The sequence below is a fragment of the Ambystoma mexicanum genome, chromosome 10 (genome assembly GCF_040938575.1).
Source record: "Ambystoma mexicanum isolate Mex_15411 chromosome 10, UKY_AmexF1_1, whole genome shotgun sequence".
Taxonomy (NCBI): Eukaryota; Metazoa; Chordata; class Amphibia; order Caudata; family Ambystomatidae; genus Ambystoma; species Ambystoma mexicanum.
In genome coordinates, this window is record NC_090932.1 from 853,850,982 (window position 1) to 853,870,500 (window position 19,519).

The window sequence follows — 19,519 nt, forward strand, 5'->3', positions numbered from 1 at the left end:
GGAGCCCGGACTACGTTGCCCACAAGGTGAAGATAGACAAGAGGACTGAATAGTGGACTCGAATAAGTACCTTCTGCGTATTTACACTTCTATTTTCATTTCTGTAGGCTTACAACGCTCCTGTGGGCATCACTATAAAATTGTGCACCTGCGTGCACCCGTGGAGTCCTGGAGAGTCCCACTTTACCGCTTCGCCGCAGCGACGCGATGACCGGGCAGGGCTGGGCTTGCTTCCTCTTTCTGAAGAGCAAAAGACTGGTTAAGAATTAACTGCCACGCCACCGGGCAAATTCAGGTTTGATTATTCGGTGTTCATTTGAAGATACTCTGTCATCGGGCTGCTATATGCTGTTGGTGCCGAGCTTCGTGCTATTGTTTGACCTGTTGTCTATCTCACTTTGCTTTTATATCGTGCGGAGCGTCGCATGACTTATTTTGTTTAAACAGTGTGCTTGTGTGCCGGTGATAAGAGTTTAAGTTTGGTCTAGCTACTGTCACGAGTCATGTACACCCTAAAATCCGGCATGCCTAGTGTGCCGGACCAAGGTTCTTGTGAAAATAACCTATGTGTAACTCCTAGTGGTTCATTGTTAAACAACCCATGTGCAACCCCAATCTATGGTTCTGCGCTAAAATCTAGTGATCAAACTAAGCATGCCAATTGCACTTCCAAAAAAAGCATTACTCTTACTCCAGTCAACAAAACCCCTTCGCATAATCGAGACATTCATAATTTCTACGAAAAAATAAGTGAAACACCAGTCCTAAATCAAGTGGCTAAACAAACTGGGTCTGTTGCCCCTCAATTGGCCAATCCAACTTCTGAGACTACATCCACTCAAAATATTGATCAGATGTGTTAAATCCTTTTGTCATTATATCTGACCAAACTATTTTGACCATTTCTCAGACCCCTAATAAAATCATAAAGCGTAAGAGAACATTTTCTGTGGTCACAGAAGAAACCTTGAATGGAGCCGAAGCAACGGCTAATGTTGACTGTGTTCTGGAAGCTGGTGACCGAAGAGTGATTGGATCTTCGGTGGGTGAGCTGTGCGAAGAGGTGGTCGAAATTATTGATGTAAGTGCAAAAGAGGCCCCTATGATTGATATTCCATTGCATGCAAGCATTAAAGATCTGGAAAGATCCAGACTATCTGATGCAATGGATTACAATCTTCCAGGTTCTATGGACTCAACAAGACATGCTGTGGATGAGTCCTACATACAACCAATGCTGCTACGTTGTCTGTCCTCTAGGAAACCTGGTGATGCATTTGCTAACCCTGCGCTCTTGGAGATTACTCTAGGGGGGTGTCCAGTCAACTGGTCGAAAAAAAACTGGTCGACTGCAATTTGGTCGACGCAATTTGGTCGAAAACCAAATGGTCGAATTTTTTTTTTTATTTATATATTTATTTTTCGGGTTTTCGTTTAATATAAAAAGGGGTTTTTAGAGAAAAAAAGGGGGTTGGGGGGGGGGGGACCCCCCCAAAAAAAAAAAAAAGGGTTAAAATAAAAAAAATAAAAAATTCGACCATTTGGTTTTCGATCAAATTGGTTCGACCATTTGTCTGGTCGACCAATTTTTTTCGACCAAATGTCTGGCAACCCTCTAGGGGCTGTTAACACAACCATAGTGAGCCTTTTTAAACTTTTTGAAGCTATGGATCATAAGATCGCTCACCAATCAATAAAGATAGATCAGATTGGTGAATGAATGAAATGCATTTCGCACGAACCTTCTAATACGGATACAATTAAGAACATAGTGCAGAGACTTTCTGCATTAGAGACCCATTTCATCTCCGGCCCTACGTCTTCAGAGCATTCAGGGTTAAATATTGCGCAGAGACTTTCTGAATTAGAGACTAATTACATCCCTGGCCCTATGCTTTCCGACCAAGTAAGGTCGGTTCTACCCTTGTTTCTGAGGATCATTCGCCCTGTGGAGTGTGTGGAAGATACGACTGAAAAGAAAAATGATTCCTGGGTCAGTGTTGACTCGCCTGAAAGAAGTGTACAGAATGTTCCTCTCAGAATGAATCCTTGTGAAGAGGTCACTCAGCAAATCCCAAAAAAAGGCAAGAAAATATTGATCTCTAAAAAAGCCAAAGCATTGGCAAACAAATTGTCAGCTGTAGGCAAGGCAAACAAAATCAGTACAAAAGACTCACATGAATCAAATCGATCCCCTGCTGCCTCAACTTTGCTTGGCTGTACTACAGTTGCGTCTACACAAGCGATACGAGGGAGCATTGCTAATGTTAAGACCCATACCCCTCCTGTAGCCAAAGACTCTACATCCTTGCCTGTGCCAAACCCGTCTGCAGTAAGACAGGCACAGGTTCTGCCTGCTAGGTATGCTCCCCTGAATGAGCTTGTAGAATTGCTTGATAACAACTCATTCACGGCGCCTACCCCGCTGTACACAAGCCCTGTTGAGGTTATTCCACCTATCCCTTACCGATCGGTTACATTAGGCGTAAATAAATTTCATGCTTCTGTACCCACTTCCGATTCGGGCTTTGAGGATCGCTTGTCTACATTGTCTCCATCTGCGGTGGATGCAGATCTACTTAGAAGGCTAACTGAGGTGCTCTCTGAGGCCATCCCGGTGATGACAAATTATTGCCAACACAAAAAGGTTGCTCACTAATGCCACAAGCAGACTACTTATGTAAAGAAACCGCTATGGCATGCTTAAAAAAATCAGCTCCAGTGATTCATAGTAACATTCATGATTTAACTCTTAAAAAAACTCCAATGACTGACGAGGACCGTAATTCAAACACCAAACCTCACATCAGTAATCAGAAAGATTCCAATACGCATAGGTTTAATTCCTTCCACGTCTTGATTTTGAAATGTCATGATGGTCCATTTGCAAAATATGATCTGCGTCGCTCAAGTGTTTTAAACATCTTTGGAGAAATTCAGGCGTTAGAAGACCTGCCCTCGAGTGACTTTGACCAAACTGAATTTCTTTGTGATAGAAACTTATCAATTGTACAGTTGTGGATCAAATCAGGGTTGGTACGTTATACTTTATGGAAGGCGAAAATTAACCTTTTTAACATGGGTTTTTTGTTAGCTCTGGATCCAGCCCATCAAAATCATCAGGAGGCTGACCGTATGGTGGCGAATGCAGTCCCATCACCGGAACCAGATTGTGTGTGCCCATTTTGCATCAGAGATAACAGCACGCAGCTAGTGCTAGCCTCAAAAAACCAATCGTAACCACTAACTAGTGACAAAAGTGGCAAAATCTCGCTGGCAAGTTGGAATACGCAAGGTTTTTTACATCTTAAATGGGCTTTAAATGACCAGTTGAATTGTTTTGACATTGTGGCACTACAAGAAACTTGGATGCTCCAATCCCCCATATGGGACGATCATGATCTCATCTTATTACCTGCAGGAACCTCAGGTAAAGGCAGACCTACTTTAGGCTTGCTAGTAGCAGTGAAGTCTAGCAGGGGTTTCCACATTTGTGCCTGGTTGTCTCCAAACAGGTTTATGCAATTGGTCAAAGTTACTCACGGATTGCAAATTTATGCACTAATCAATCTTTACCGTAATCCAGCTGGTATCACTGATGATGCCTTGTATCATGCCTTGTCCCTTATTTTTGAAACAATTGCCAAGCATGATAAGATCTCTGGTATTCTGGTGGTGGGTGATTTGAACCTTACGTGTTTTCAGCCAAACAATAAGGGAATTAGTAGTGCAAGTCTGAGATGGAGCTTGTTTGTTAAATACCTAAATCTAAAGATGGCCAATGGAGCCATTCAGTGTGATAGTCCTCCAATGCATACGTGGGAGAGAGGGGACTCTAGATCCACAATTGATTATATTCTTTTGAGTAACAGCATTTTTGTGAACACTAGAAAATGTGTAATTGTTAAGCAAACTCTAAGTGATCATCATTTGCTTTCCTTATTTTGGATCTTTTCAGATCAAACTAGCATAACATCTCAGAAGTGGTCCAAACAAATGCTGGTAGTCAATAATGGTAAAAATAGATTCAGATGGTCAACAGATGAGTTAAAATCATTGAACTCCTCCAACTTGAACATTCAAAGGATAAATGGTGTCGATTCATATGTGGATGTGCTAGATACATTTAGGAATATTTTACCATCCTACAACAGACCGTGTTACACTTACACTCATGGCTTTGATCTTGCATTATATGAGCGGAAAAAAGCCTATAAAAGAGAGTTACGAAAACTATGTAAATTGCCCATGATTGACCAGAATAAAGCCATCAAAGCGGCCAAATGTTCTTACCGTAATTGGACTTGATCTAGAAAAGCCCATCTTTTTCAAATTGACGGTGAAAATGTCATGTCAGTATGCTTTAAGAAAAACTCTGCACAGGTGTGGGAATTATTAAACAAATGTAATTCCACCTCCCAAGTTGATTTTCAACTCAACGGGTTCACGGACCCTCAATGGCTTATCCACTTCAGCAAACTCTATGCTGACGATAACATGAGTGACTTTGACTATAACAACAGATCTCCCTCGTGCTGGCATTTAGCCTGCTCAGAAGACATTGTCAAAGATTTTATAAACAAATCTTCTTCATCAGGAGCAGCTGGTCCTGACGGTCTCACGAACCATATGTTTAAGCAAAACCTACATGAGTGGGCGATTATTCTAAATAACACCTTTCAACATATCTTGTTATCTAAAGCAATACCAAAGTCCTGGCGCACATCACTAATAGTGCCTATATACAAAAAAGGTGATCGTAAGGACCCTAAATGCTATCGTCCAATTGCATTGTTGGACGGCCCTGGAAAAAATAAATTCTCGCTTGGTTTTTACAGGAGTTCAATCTTTGGACGACTAAGGTCCACCAGCGTGATCCAGCACAGACCGGTTTTGTAGCGGGTTTAGAGACCGCTGTTAATTTGATCACTTTAAATGCTATTAAACAGCGAGCCCAAACTACGAAACAACCAATCTATTTTGCATTCGTGGACTTGCATTCCGCTTTGATTCAGTTTCAAGACCCAAACTCATGGACAAACTAATCAAGGCAGATTGCCCTTCCACTTTGAGTGACATTATTTTTGCACTTCATTCACATACAGCTGTGTTTATAAGATTGAACGCAGAGGGCCTGTTATCAACTGCAGTTGCAACTGAACGAGGATTAAAACAGGTTATGCATTCTCGCCTCAGCACTATTCAATTTTTTCATCAACGATGTTAGATGGATCTTTGATAAGGTCCTTGCTGATGCTCCAAAATTGAATGGTGTAGAAGTAAAAGCCCTCTGGTACGCTGACAACCTTGTCTTGATTTCTAAAACACTGATTGGTTTACAAAATCTATTGACTGCTCTCTGTACCTACTTTAGAGCCAAGGAGTTGGTTGTAAATAGTAAATAAACTCAAATTGTCTTGTATGCACCTAGAGGCTCTCGCCGACATAAATTGGAGTGGAAAATTGAAAACCTGATCTTAGAGGTGGTTCCAAACTATGTATATCTAGACCTCATATTTGATGGTTTGCCATCGCTCCACTCTCAATTGTGTAAAATTGAACAGAAACTAACTGCTGCCATGTGTCAAACAAGACTAATTGGGCTTCATTACGAATCAGGCGTTAAGGGGTTAACGGCGCCGTAAATGGCGCCGACCCTTAACGCCTGATTACAAGGTCCCTTAGCGCCATGGTGATATTAACGCCTGCTTTTTGCTACTATCATACCCACTCAGGCCTACTCCTCTTTTGAATGCCTTGTCTGCAGGCTTACCATCGCTCCTGGTCTCTCTCTGACTGGCCACCATCTACAGGCCCCCTGACCAGGTCTCCCACTTCCTCTCAGAATGGGCTGACCTCACCTCTTCTCTCTTTACATCTTCCTCCAAGCTTCTCCTCCTCAGAGACTTCAATATTCACCTTGACTCCGCTGATGCAGCCTCTGCGCTCTTCCACAAACCTTGAGTCTCTTTCCCTCTCCATTCTTCCCTCCAGTCTGATGCACTCAGCTGGACACACCTTGCATGCTCTCATCTCCTCAGACATCCCCATAAGCAACTCTCTCATTACTCCTCTCTCCTGGTCTGATCATGCTCTCCTGTCCACTCATCTGGACCTCCTGGGCACCCCTGCTAAACCCATGCCCGCACCGCCAGCCTCCTTCTCTGTCATTCGACCTATGAAGCAAGTGTCAGTTGCCGCTTTTGCTACCACCTTCACTCCCTCTCCTACTCCTACCACTGACTCTCTCGCTGACACAGCCCTTAATAACCTTGACTCTCCCTCTCCAACAATCTGGATATCCTTGCCCCTGTCATGTGGATCCACATGAAACCTGCCTGCAAGTGTAATTCCTGGTATTACTCCAACCTGGCCTCTCTGAAACGCAAATGCAGAACGGCTAAGTGGAAGTGGCAGGCTTCAAGCTCATCCTCTGACAAACGGGCCTCCTGCCTGGTCCAAAGGAAATACAGACTCCATCTCTTCGAAGAAGAAGGCCTATATCGAAGCCTGCATCTCGGTGGCCACTTACAACATGGCTGAACTAAAATCTGCAAGGAACTCGCCAACTCTACTGTAGTTTCCAATTCTCCTCTGCCTTCCCTAGTACTCTGCATTTTTCTGGTCTCTCATTTAATTTCTAAAACTCAGGACATCTTGTCCTCACTCTCCTCTACTCCTCACCGCTCTCCCTCAGCCACCGCCATGCCTCTCTTGACCCCCTCTCCCTTCCCCTCCTACTCTCCTCTATTTCAACCTTAACACCTGATGAGGTTTCAAGACAAGTTGCTCTATGAAAATCTTATCCAAACAGGTGCTCACCTGCTCCTACAGAACTAGTAAGGACAACATTGTTTCCTTTGCTCCAGCATTGGCCGATTTCTGTAATCCCTCTTTTGCCACTGGATACTGCCCCTCACTCCTCAAGCACTCCCTTGTGCACCCTCGCCTCAAAAAGCCTTCTGCTGACCTTTCTTGTCTGCCAGACTACCACCCTATCTCCATTACCCCCTTCCTGGGCAAACTCTTGGAGAAGCTGGCCATCTCCCAGCTTAAGATTATATGATTGGGTACTCCCAATTTTTTGTTATCGAGGGGGCGGCACTATCGGTGGGAGACTAATATGTATAAAACAAGAAGTGATAGGTCGCCTACCCCTACCTCAAGACCCTGAATCACCTGAATACTAGCTGCACAGTGTAAAGGACTTCAGCCGTTTGGCTAGCAGTTGCCATTAGCTTAGAATATATATGTGCACGATGCACTGATATAGCTATCGTTATTTATTGTTAAAATAACATGACTTAAAATACCTTTCATATATGAGCAAGCTGTAAATGTCTCTGTTATTCTTCACAGCCTCAGTGTAATAACAAGTGCAAGAACACCATCACCATTGCGAATCGAGCTTAGTGAAGTTGTTGTAGCTCATCAGTCCATCAAGAAAGAAAAAAGAAAAACGAAAGGTAACCTTTAAAAATCACTGGCACCTATGCGCTAACAAATTATTGAATAAATAATGAAGAGCCGAAATAGGTATCTAACGAATTATTGTCTGTATGTTTTACAGACACAATATTTGAAATTGAATGGATGGCCACCCTGTAGGAACCCATCTGAATCTGCCGATATTTTCTACCAGATACGACCCAAAGAAATAGAGTTACTCTCAGGTCAGTCCAAGTTACTGCAGTTTCATGACCAGCAGTCCACACCCTCTTTTAAATATCGGCCAATAATATGTCACAATTTATACAATCTTTTTATGCATTTCTTTTATATATTCTTATCCAGATATTCTACCATTGGGAAAGTATTTAATACGGAAAATTTTCAAATCTGCGTCTGTCCTGAAGACGGCCATTATCCACATCTTGACCAACGGTACCAGAGAGAATCCCGTATGTGTCACAAAGGCCGAAACATATGTCGACGTGTTATTAGGAACGTGTATTAGCTGATTCCTATCTCTCACTTAGAATAAACCATGATAGGATAGCTGGCGTGTACTAAATCACCCGCTGCTACCCTGTATCCACATAAGTTACCTTACACAGAGTGATTAACCAATTAAGAACATAACATTACATCATTCACTCTGGTTAAACACCCTTGAGGTATTCATTAGAAGTTGGGAGACCACAATATATGTTGACTCTTCCCTGAAAGTACACATGCACATACCCACAGTAAGATATACTGTTTTTTCCCATTACTTTTCACTATGGTCACTGACGTTTTGAAAGGTCTGGTGCTTTGTCACCATCTAGATTGTAAGTGATTAGCACAGTTTGTTTTTATATTTCCTTAGGCGTTGTTTTGTATATTAATGTTTTTTATACTAATTTTTTGAATAATAAATTGAATATTGAATAATAACCGTTTGTATGAGGGTTGGTGTGTGTAACCTGAAAATTATATAAGGCTACCTTGGACATAACCTTTGGTGATTCAGGGTCTTGAGGTAGGGGTAGGCGACCTATCACTTCTTGTTTTATACATCTCCCAGCTTATCCACCACACTAAATCTGTTGGTTGTCTGCAAGACCACCAGTCTGGCTTCAGAGTTGCCAGAGTTATGGAAATTGCTCTCCTAAACACCATGAAGGCTTGCTCTCTAATCTCGATTCCAGCTCTTTCTGTTCACATCCTTCTTGACCTGTTCTCTGCCTTTGATACGGTCAATCATGCCAACCTGATAAATTGGCTTTGTGATACCCTAGGCATCACAGACTTGGCTCTGGGCTGGTTGACCTCCTTCCTCTTTGACAGACCTTCCCAGATTCAACTGGGCCCTTTTCTATCCACCTTTTCACTCTCCACCTGCCGAGTCCCTCTCGCCTTGGCTTTTCAACATCTACCTGGTCCCGCCACCCCATTTTATCTCCACCTTCTCTCCTATCTACCAGCTCTCCTTCAAGCGTCCTTCCTCCTCTTCCTTTCTCATTCCTGACTGCCTGTCTGCTATTTAGGCATGGTACACTGATAACAATCTCTGCCTTAATGCCAGTAAATTAGAGATCCTTCTCAATGGGACCCCTGTTCCCTCTTTCCCTCCCTCACGCTGGCTGCCCTCCATGGGCCCTCTTCCCTCACCCTCCTGTGAGGCAAAAAAACTTGGTGTAATCTTCGACTCCTTTCTCTCCTCACATCACGGACATTGCCAAGAAGCCAACTTTCAGCTGCACCTCCTCAGAGGTATTCTTCCTTTCCTCAACTTCCCCCAGAAACTCAATATCCCCACAGCTCTGGACAACTGCAACAGCCTTTTCCTTAATCTGTCTAACTGCACCCTAGCCCCCTTCAACTAATCCAGAAGAGGACTGCAAGACTTACCCTTGGAATCAAGCCCAGGGACTGCATCTCTAAAATCTCTCCACTAGCTCCCGGTTGCTGCGAGAATCAAGTTCAAGACCCTCTGCATCATCCACACGGTTTTCTGGGGCCTGGCACCCCTCCACATCCAACGCTCTCTCCCTAAATATCTCCCTGATAAAGCCCTTCGGTCATCTGGCTCTAACTCTCTGCAAATCAGACACTTATCCAAGCAGAGAGTGGGGGGTAGATCTCTCTCCTCCGCTGGCGCTTCCCTCTGGAATGGCCTCTGTGCACATCTCAGACTTGAGCTGGAGCTCGTTAAATTCTGGAAGCTTCTCAAGACCTTCCTTTTCTCTTCTTCGTTCCCTCTCCCCCTCCCCAGCCAATGACCCTGTCTGCTTCTTGTACTTGGTCTCCCGTGACCTTCACCCCCTCTATAGGCAGTTGCCCTTCCGGGCCCCTAACCCTGCACTAGCCTGACTGGGCATGCACCAGTGTTGCTCTTTCAGCCCCTTACCTTGCACTGAACTCGAGGACCTTCCTCCCTCTGCACTCTCTGCTTTACCCTGGCTCTATCCACCGAGCCTCCCCGGGCACTCGCTTCTCTCACTGGCCCTTCCGTCCTGACCATCACTTCCCCCTGTGAGAAACCTGAGGATATTCTCCCAGTAAGACCCGGAGAATCCCTTATTCAGGTGACCAGGACACGGCCATCACTGCTGGATCCAGTTTCTGGGGGTGGATCAGTGGGGGAGGATCAACTGGGTAGGGAAACCGGGTTAATGCTCAGGGGTACAATGCTGAGGGAGAAGGAGAGGAGTGAGATACCTGAGACCTTTGTAGGCAGTTAAATCTGCCTCTCTTCCTCCCATTGAATCTCTCCTGCTGAACCCAATAACCCCTCCGTACAGAACCAACTCCCTAGGATTGCAAACCCTTTCATATTCAGAAACCCTTTCTCCTAGAGTCCCTGTCACCCTATACACTTTTATCTGGATACTCCCAATCATTCTTCTTCCCGTCCCTTTGATTATTCTTTCCCACACTCCCAACCTACTAAAGTTAAATACAACAGTTCCCACAATCCCTTCTGTTCTGTTCTACATTCCGGTCATTCTTATGCATTTCGCAGATCTGCCCCATTATATCACATAGGACAATCTGATCATACCTTTTCCCCATCCTCTCACGTAGGACATTCTAAACCACTGCCCCCCCCCCTTTTTCCGACACAAACACTTTTGCACAACACAACGGACTAACACCCGAGCCGTTTACCTGACATGTCCCAATACACGGGTCAGGCAAAGTCAGGCAATTGACCAGAACTACACACTTGACGGCCCTTTCACTTCCCCACAGGGATGATATGTGGAGCCAAACAGCACAGTACGAGCAGACATCACGAGGAAACTGCTAATACGATGCAGCAGTTCAAGAGAAGGAGAAAGGCAGGGGTGAGCGAGAGGGTGGCAAGAAGAGGAGTGACCATGCCCTTTTCGTCCCTGGCCTACAGCACCTTCATGGAGGGGAATCTAAGACCACAGACTATAGCACATATATAGCACATATAGTCCTGCTGCAGATGTCGACGGTACACAGGACCTACCCATGCTGATAAGTGTTGAAGTGAACCCAGAAGAAGGAGGACCACTGAACTGTTTGAAAATACATTAAGAAACTAAGGGAACTGAATCCTGCTAAGAAGAGGAGAAAGCCATATTGAACCCGGAGAAGGGAGGCTGAGATCTGAGAAGGGTCCGAGCCCGAACGAGGGAGATCCGGGGTGAAGCAAATACTCAATCACTGGCAGTCGAGAGAGGTCCGAGCACGAATGAGGGAGAACCAAGGGTGAAGTCATCACCCAAGTGCTGGCAAACAAGAGAGATCCAAACCCGAACATGGGAGATCCAAGGAGTGAAGCTATCACCCAAAGTTTAATGACAAAAGAGCAGAAATACTAAGTAAGAGATATGAGAAGGGTCAACGCTCAGAAGAGGTGGACCCCGGGGTTAAAGCCATCACACTACATGAACTGTAGCTAAAAGCTGAGGAGGGGCAGCACCCAGAAGAGGGGGACTGAGGGGTGAACAGTTCTCGCCCTAAATGACTATCATTTCGTTAAAGGAAATTGTGTTTTCTCGTTTTAAACACATCAGGCCCTCGAGGACAAGTGACTTTCGAGAGGAAATGAGGATTGGCCATCGAAGAGCCTGAGAGTTGAAAAGAACTGTTGTCTCGTCTTGGAGGAGCCCGAGACTGTACTGTGCTCAACAACCCCACTTTACCACATGCTCAAAATGTGGGGAAGGGAACCTAGACTACCGACTTTTGATTTATTATTTGAGAACACTTCTTTCTTTCTTGAAACTTATCCCACACCCTTTGTATCTAGCATAAGGAATTGTCAATAGGTTTTCTTAGTATAGGCCATTTTGTTTGACACAACACCACTGGGACTGCCTTATTTTCATTTGATGGCCGCCGCTTTCCCTGTCTTAAATTTAAGTTTATATTAGGCGTTTTTCCAGCCTGCTTACACCATTCATTGTTCAATAAACACCCTTGAACTGTGATCATTTGTGTCTGTCTAACTTGTTGTCACCATGAGTTCCTTACACCCCATTCCCCTCTCTCCTGCACTTCTCTTACTGCACTTGCATGATCTGAATGTCACAAGGCCCAGAAGGATAATTTCTGTCTTGTCCTCCCTGGTCCCCACCTCTTGTCTTGTTGCACCTGGAAACACATTTTGTATAGGCATATTATACATACCCAATAAATACAAATAAATAGACCATTGGCAGAGAGATAAAGGCAAAGTTGGGGAAGGAAAATTTGCTTTTTGTGAATATTATTTGAAGTTGACACAACCTATATTGCCAAGGACTGTCAGAGAAAGAGATAAGTGGGTCCTAAAGGCAAACTTAGGTTGCTGTTGGTTACAAGTAGACAAGAGATGCTAGGAGCCTGCCCCTTTGGAAGAGGGATATTCAGAGGAAGAGTTCCTTGCTTATTTACAGACGTTGAAGTACCTAAAAGTGAATCTTGTCATAACCTGTTTGAAGTCAGAAAACAGTGACATTGTAGTGGTATATCTGGTTGTCAGTAGATGCAAGTCTTCCGTGGTAGAAGTGAAGTTGTTGAGGTAGAAGCTTCATCACTGTGAAGTCATCCTGACAAACAAATCTATTGTAAATCCTAATCTTATAAAGAGAAACATTATAACTGTTAACCACGAACTGTGTTTCACTAACATTTGCATAAGCTGTATTTCCTTTCAATTGGGACAAATCCTCTTGGACAACTGAAGCTGTGGAAACGCATAGTGGCTAGGAATAACATTGATGCTTTCATAGTCAAGTGGAAAGTCTTATCACCAAGAGGAGAAGCTTTGTTGTTGTTTGAACTTTGGTTAACAAAACTTTACCTTGACATTGAATCATCAGGAACTGAACTGAGGCTGTTCCATCTACGTGGATTTCCTTGTTTCTTTTTGTTGAACATTGGAGCTGAATTTACCTTGAATCCTGGGGAAGGGAGTTCACACAGTTTACTAAAAGGTTATCAAGGAACTGTATATATAATTGTTGATTGTATTTGAAATTCATGTTTTCTTTGTATTCAATGTTAAGTGTGAAGGCCAGATGTCCTGTGTTAGAGTATGTCCCCTAAGTTGTGTTAGGCAGGGAAATCCTAGTCAGAGTAGGGTTAGTGAGGTGTTTAATAACTTGTATAATTTAATAAAAGGACATATTTTGAACAATCATACAAAGGTTGCTGACCCCTCACATTGGTCTATCCTTCTACTCGACCCCTGAACAAAGTCCTCAACTTGATGACATGTACCCTTCAAACCTACCCAGATCCTCACCCACCTCTATCTACCACCCCATGCTGGATCACTCTCCATGCAATATTGCTTTATCTTTAAATTACTGCTACTAATTTATTCATCAATCCATGGTCTTGCCCCCATTGCCTCACTACCTGCATCTCCCTCTGCCCTCTCCGCTTGGAATCTTCCATCTGTATCTCTTCATGACCTCTTAGTAACCCACCACTCCTTTGCCTCCTCCTGCTTTTGCTCCTTTTCCCTACTGCCTCCATTCCACTGCAATGGTCTCCCAAGGGTCATCATAGCCAAGAACGCTTAGGAAAAAGGGCTCAAACTCAGTGTGTTAGCAATGGAAGGAGTCCCCAAACCCACCACCCTCTGATCTAAAGTAACCACATCGCTTCTGTTTTGTGCCCTCATATTTGTAAATATGTAAATACTTGGCTCAGGCTGTCAATGCTCAAAATATAATTATGTCCTCCACTCTTGCCCCTTGACCACTGGGTATATGTCACTCATTCCAACAATGCTCTTATGTAAAGGCACCTTATCCCAGGACTACCTATGCTCTCTACTGTTGCCTACTTTGTAAGTCATATCTTTTCAAAATTACACTCTGTTCTTCTTAAATACAAATGCAGCTTCCAAAGCTGGCCTGATGGTTGGGGCCTGTGCGTGCAGTAGACCACATGTCATGAATAACCTCCCTGACTTCAAATGGCCAACTTTAAATGTTCAACCTACAATACCCTTCCCAATCTTAGAATCATGCATCAGAAATATCTCTTTGAGATTATAGGAACAATTCTGTGTAGAAATGGTGTACTCCATTGCTATTATCCTTTGCCTTTGGAATTCATACTTATTTTAATGTCCCTACATACAAACACGCTTGACATGGGATATGAACGGTGTGAGGTTTTTGATTTTACTATGTATTTATGATAACACAAGGAAATAAGAACAGCTCATTTAGATAAATATCCGTTGGTCATACCCGGCCAGGGTCAATCAGCTTGTTACAAGCAAGCTCATTGGTCCTCGCCGGGGCATTACCCGGCCGACAAGACTACCTCACCGCCACAGCTCTGATGTTCCTTCTGTGACTGGCTACTTTGGAAAGGGAGGCAGGACTACACATAGTCCCTTCTCCATGTTCCATGGTGGCTATTCTTTTTTTTAACCTTTTTATTAATTTACTATAAAGGGTGCCATATAAGGCGAAAAGGGACTACCTGTAGTCCCTTAACCCCTTCCATGGTGGCCATTTTCTTTAGTTCCTATGGCTGCCACAGAAAGGGAAAACATACGTTTCCTAATCCGCTGCGGGCATTTTTTAGAATGTATTTTTCTGGCTGCCTAACGCAACGCCTCTCACAGCCAGGAAAAAAGCACCATTAGTACCCTGGCCTAATGGGCTGGGGTACTAATGGCAATAAGCCCCTCGCCGGCAGGCCATTACTGCGTCCGGTAATGCCCCGGGCCTTATGTAACTATGGGCCCTGGTGGCATTACCTGATGCAGTAATGACCTGCCAACTCGGGGCTTATTGCCCTATAAATCAGATTGATCTCATAAAGAATTCAATTGTGAATGCTCACAATTATATGCATTTAAGAATGTTGGAACTAATTGTGTTAGTTCCTTTTGATATATTTACTAGTGACTTGTTATTGATGTATTTATATTCGTCTGGGAATGAAAAATGATCTTTGAAAACAGTCAGATGAGAGTGAGTGATGGAGGACTGCTAGCAGCGGAGGAAATAAGTGATGGACCCCATCAAGCAGCAAGGTAATAGGAGCCATCTGGGAACATTATTTGGACCGGCGCAACAATCCAGAAGCCATAGTCAGAATATCTTACCATGGCACAACAAGGCATAGCAAAGGAATGAAAGTCAGCACAAATCATTCGAAGTCACAGCAACACATGAAAAAGGACTTACAAGGCAAAACACTGTCCACCATGCGCTCCTATCGCTGGCCTCCTGGAAACAGTTCACATACAATACCACATGCTTAGGAATATCTATATTATAGGGCATCGTATAATCGTAGAAGTGGGGAGGGAGAAGAGGATGAGTTGGGGGTAGGCTGGGGAGACGTTTGATCGAGACTGTTTTCTTTTTACCATGGAAATCCTGCGGGATTCGCCCCCCGCCCCCTCCCATACGTGCTCTGGCGAGAGAAAGTGGGGATTTACAGAAAGGGGTAACATAGAAAGGAGGAGGGCCTCACATGGAGAGTGGCAGTTAGGATTGGGAAGACTTTTAAATTGTAGAGCATTTTCCCATGCCTGCGATGATCAGAAAACAATGCATTACTGCGGGAATAGAAAGTGGCACGGCGTAACCGTGTTAGTTCTCTTAGGGAAACTACTGTGAAAGCTAAAGGAGGGGGGAAAAAGGGGCCACAGCTAGTGGAATCTGCTTAGTTGGTAAGGAGGGGGAACGGGGCTCTGTCTCTTAATAAAAGGGGAAATTGTCTATGTCAAAAACCAAAGCCATAGCTGGTGGGATATGGTTCGTTACTGGAAGGGGGATCGGTCTTGGCCATAGACCATGGCCAATGGGCCTCCCTCTTTTTTAATAATTGGGACAATTGGACAGTGGCTGGTTACTTACTAGGTAAAGGGGGTTGGCCTCAGCTGTAGGCCAGGGCCACTAGCCATGGCCGAATTCCATGGCCAGTTGGCCTCCATCTTTTTACACAATTGGGGCAACAGGGAAAGTGGCCAGCGACCAAAGGGCATGGCCACTGGCCCCTGAAGATATACAAAACCATTGAAATTCTCTAAGTGCCCCTGTTACTCAGCCCATGAACACATACGCAGCACCACAGTACATATTAACAGTGAGATAAAAAATGTAATTCAGGAGGACATCTCCAGAGTGGAGGGATCCGAGTTAAGGTGCTCATCACTTCCCTCATCGACTGAATTTCATGGATTTACTGTGATAAATCCGATCACCTTAACTCTATCTTAGCTAAGGTCTTTTCACTGCAAATAAATATATACATATATATTTATTACACGGCTCGCGGTAGTGGCCGTGTAGTTATGGTTAGGTTGCTAAACTCATAGGAAGAGCACTTTTTCAGCGGCTTATAACTTTGTTACCCCTGGACCAATTCTCACCAAACTTTGCAAAAAAAGTGTATGGGCGGCTCAGAATGATTTCACCAAGTTGGGTCAGGTGTCGTGCGGGGGGGCAAAATTATAGGGGGGTCCCTAAACATTTTTTTCCCCATAGACTGAATGGGGAAAAACTTTGTTGTACACGACTACGGCTGGACAGATTTTCACCAAATTTGCGGCAGGAGCGGGGGCTTGGGCTAGAAAGTGTGCTTTTGTATTTTTGGTGGAAATTCGACCAGTACTTTTGTTGCAAATTGTAATGCCTGTGCCACTGGCACACACATTGGCAACCATCATGGACTATTTGGAACTCATTTATCTTCATAATACTCTTTGAACAACCCCTATTCACACTTTGGTCCTTAATTTCCATTTGCATGACTTTGGTACTTTCTTATTTAATTCAGCTAACTACATATACTATAATGTACTTTGCTACAGTTATCATTTCCTGGCTATTCCCATTCATCAGTATTGGAACCACAATCCCCAGAAACCCTAGCGATCAGTGCTGCTTCCACCTTCTCAGGACCAGAGAGGGAGGAGGCAGATTGCCTTCAGGTGTGTTGCTCCAGGTGCTGCCAATTAGCCTGCATCAGTACAGGGCAGGACTGTATTTAAGCAGCTGCCTTCAGGAGCATAGTCTCTTGCATCAAGAGTTCTACCAACCCCTTTTTGACTTGAGCTACGATTTGTTTGCTGTTCCTGTTGCTGTATTATCCTGCTTTTGATCCTGTGCCTTCAGTCCTGCTCCTCTGGGCTCCCTGCCTCGCTGCCCAGCTCCTTTGGGCTCGCTCCTTGCTGCCCTGCTCCTCTGGACTCCCTGCCTTGCAGCCTACTACAGTCCTCGGCAGCCCACTACAGTCTGCTGCCCTGTGTCTCTGCAGCCCACTACAGTCTGCTGCCCTGTGCCTCTGGACTCCCTGTCTTGCAGCCTATTAGTCCTCTGCAGCCCACTACAGTCTGCTGCCCTGTGCCTCTGGACTCCCTGCCTTGCAGCCTACTACAGTCCTCTGCAGCCTGCTTCAGTCGGCTGCCCTGTGCCTCTGGACTCCCTGCCTTGCAGCCTACTACAGTCCTCTGCAGCCCGCTGTGGTCTGCTGCCCTGTGCCTCTGGACTCCCTGCCTGGTGGCCTGTTACGCTCTGCTGCTTTCTGCCCTGCTCCTCTGGGCTCCCAACCTTGCTGCCTGTTACACTCCGCTGCCTTCTGCCTTGTTCCTCTGGGCTCCTTGCCTTGCAGTCGGCTACTCTCCTCTGCTTTCTGCCCCGCTCTCCTGAGTTTCTTGCTCCGCAGTCCTGCTCCTCTGTTGCAGTTATTGTTCCTTGTCTGCTGCCTGTTGCTCTCTTCCTCTTATTATCTGGCTTAACTGTCTATTCTTTCTTGTTGAGCTTCCTGCTGTGTGTACTTCTCTGTCCACTTACATCAGCACAGCCACCCAAAACCTACCTGGTGCCCTGTGCCACTCTTGATAGAGTGCCATCCTTGACACAAATCACAGATGTGTACATCCCAAAAAAATGTGTGATATCTGGGTCCGCTCCGCCGGCCGCAGTCTGATTGGCATCCGGCACCCCTGATGTCGGCGAAAATTGGACGCGGCCAGTGGTTGGCTGGGGGGAAGCGTGCTGTGCGTTAAGGTTTTCGGGAAACGCTGCTATGGTGTATCGGAGGATAGTGTTGTGGTGTGTGTGGCAAGGCTGTGAGGCATTGTGAGCATGGCTGGGAGTGTTGTAAGTATTGCTGTGCACACTCAAAGTGGTCTGATGAGGCTCCGCTTCGGTGTCCCATTTACCTGTTCGCTGACCAGAGAAAAGTTTGAGTGCACTGTAGTGTGCGGTCACAGGATGTCTGTTAAATGTTCAATGACGGTGGCATGTTGTATCGGAGGAAAATGCGGCGGCGAAAGGGACGGAGAAACATAATGGACGATATTTGGTGGTGGGAAGAAGGGATGGAAAAGGTGCGGGAGTGAGAAATGGTTGATGTGATATACCTCATTTGAAGAAGACGCTGCCTTGCCAGCAGTAGTAGTTCATACTCCACCAATGTGCGGTTAAGTGAACAGACAAAACTGTTGCATGGTGATGGCAGGCAGCGTACATAATGAAATGGCAGCTACAGAGTAAATGTGTTTCACTGATCAGTGGTGGCAGGCACATTTGCAAAAGGGCAATGCATTGCAGGACACTTGTGGATGTAAACATAAGGCATATTATAGTGTGCTGTGTGAGGTAAGTCTGTAGCCCTTTCGATGCACAGCTGCAGCCCTAGCACTGAAAAGTGTGTCCACTGGTTGGAAGTAGGTGCTACATTGTGACTTTGTGAGTGTGCTTTGGCTGCAGTGCACATAATGTTGGTAGCATGGGTGTGGTGATTGGTAGAGCAGTCTACACTTGTCGGTGTATGGGTGGATATGTAGTAGTGACGAGTCGTGCAGTGTGTTGCATGGCTGTAGTATCGGAATGGTGCACAGATGGAAGAGGTGACGTTGCATCTGGTTCTTATATGTGCTTGTCTAGTGGGTAGTGCCGAGATTAGTAAGTGTTGCAGTGCACTACGAATCATTGGTTGTAAGTATGTAGTACAGTGTTGGGAGCAGGTGAAATGTAGTGATGCTTGTATTCTTTGGTTGGGATGCTTTTAGTGCTTAGTGATAGGAAGTGGGCAGGGGTGGCAAACGCAGCGATCTGTGGCTGCATTACGGTAAGTGGAACATGTGTGCCTGCCTCCCTGCTTTATGGTGTGGCGGATGGGTGCAAGTGGTGGTGCGTATGTTGTATTTCTGATGTCTACTATATGATTATATGTTCGACTGCATGGATCTGTTAAATTGTGGTGGGTGAGGCCTGCATGTGAGCCACCAGAACATATGCACTGATGCATTTGTTACTCTGCATGCCTTTCAAGTTGGTGGGTATTACACAATGGTTGAGGAGGACATTGTACAATTGGTAGAACAGCAGAAGTGAGATGGTATGCGTACATTAGCGTAGGGTGTTAATGATTGACCTTGTTGCACAATAGGGAGGATATGTGACCATTTGTTTTTCCTTTGGTTAGGCCATTGTATGAAGTGTTTTTACACATTGTGCCATGCAAGGAAGTCTTCAGCATGACAAATTTGCTATATGGAGAATCTACCCAGACACTCACATACCGTTCTGCACAGGCAACACAATGGCATAGAGCCGTAAGAGGTGACGGTGCACCTGGTCTTGTA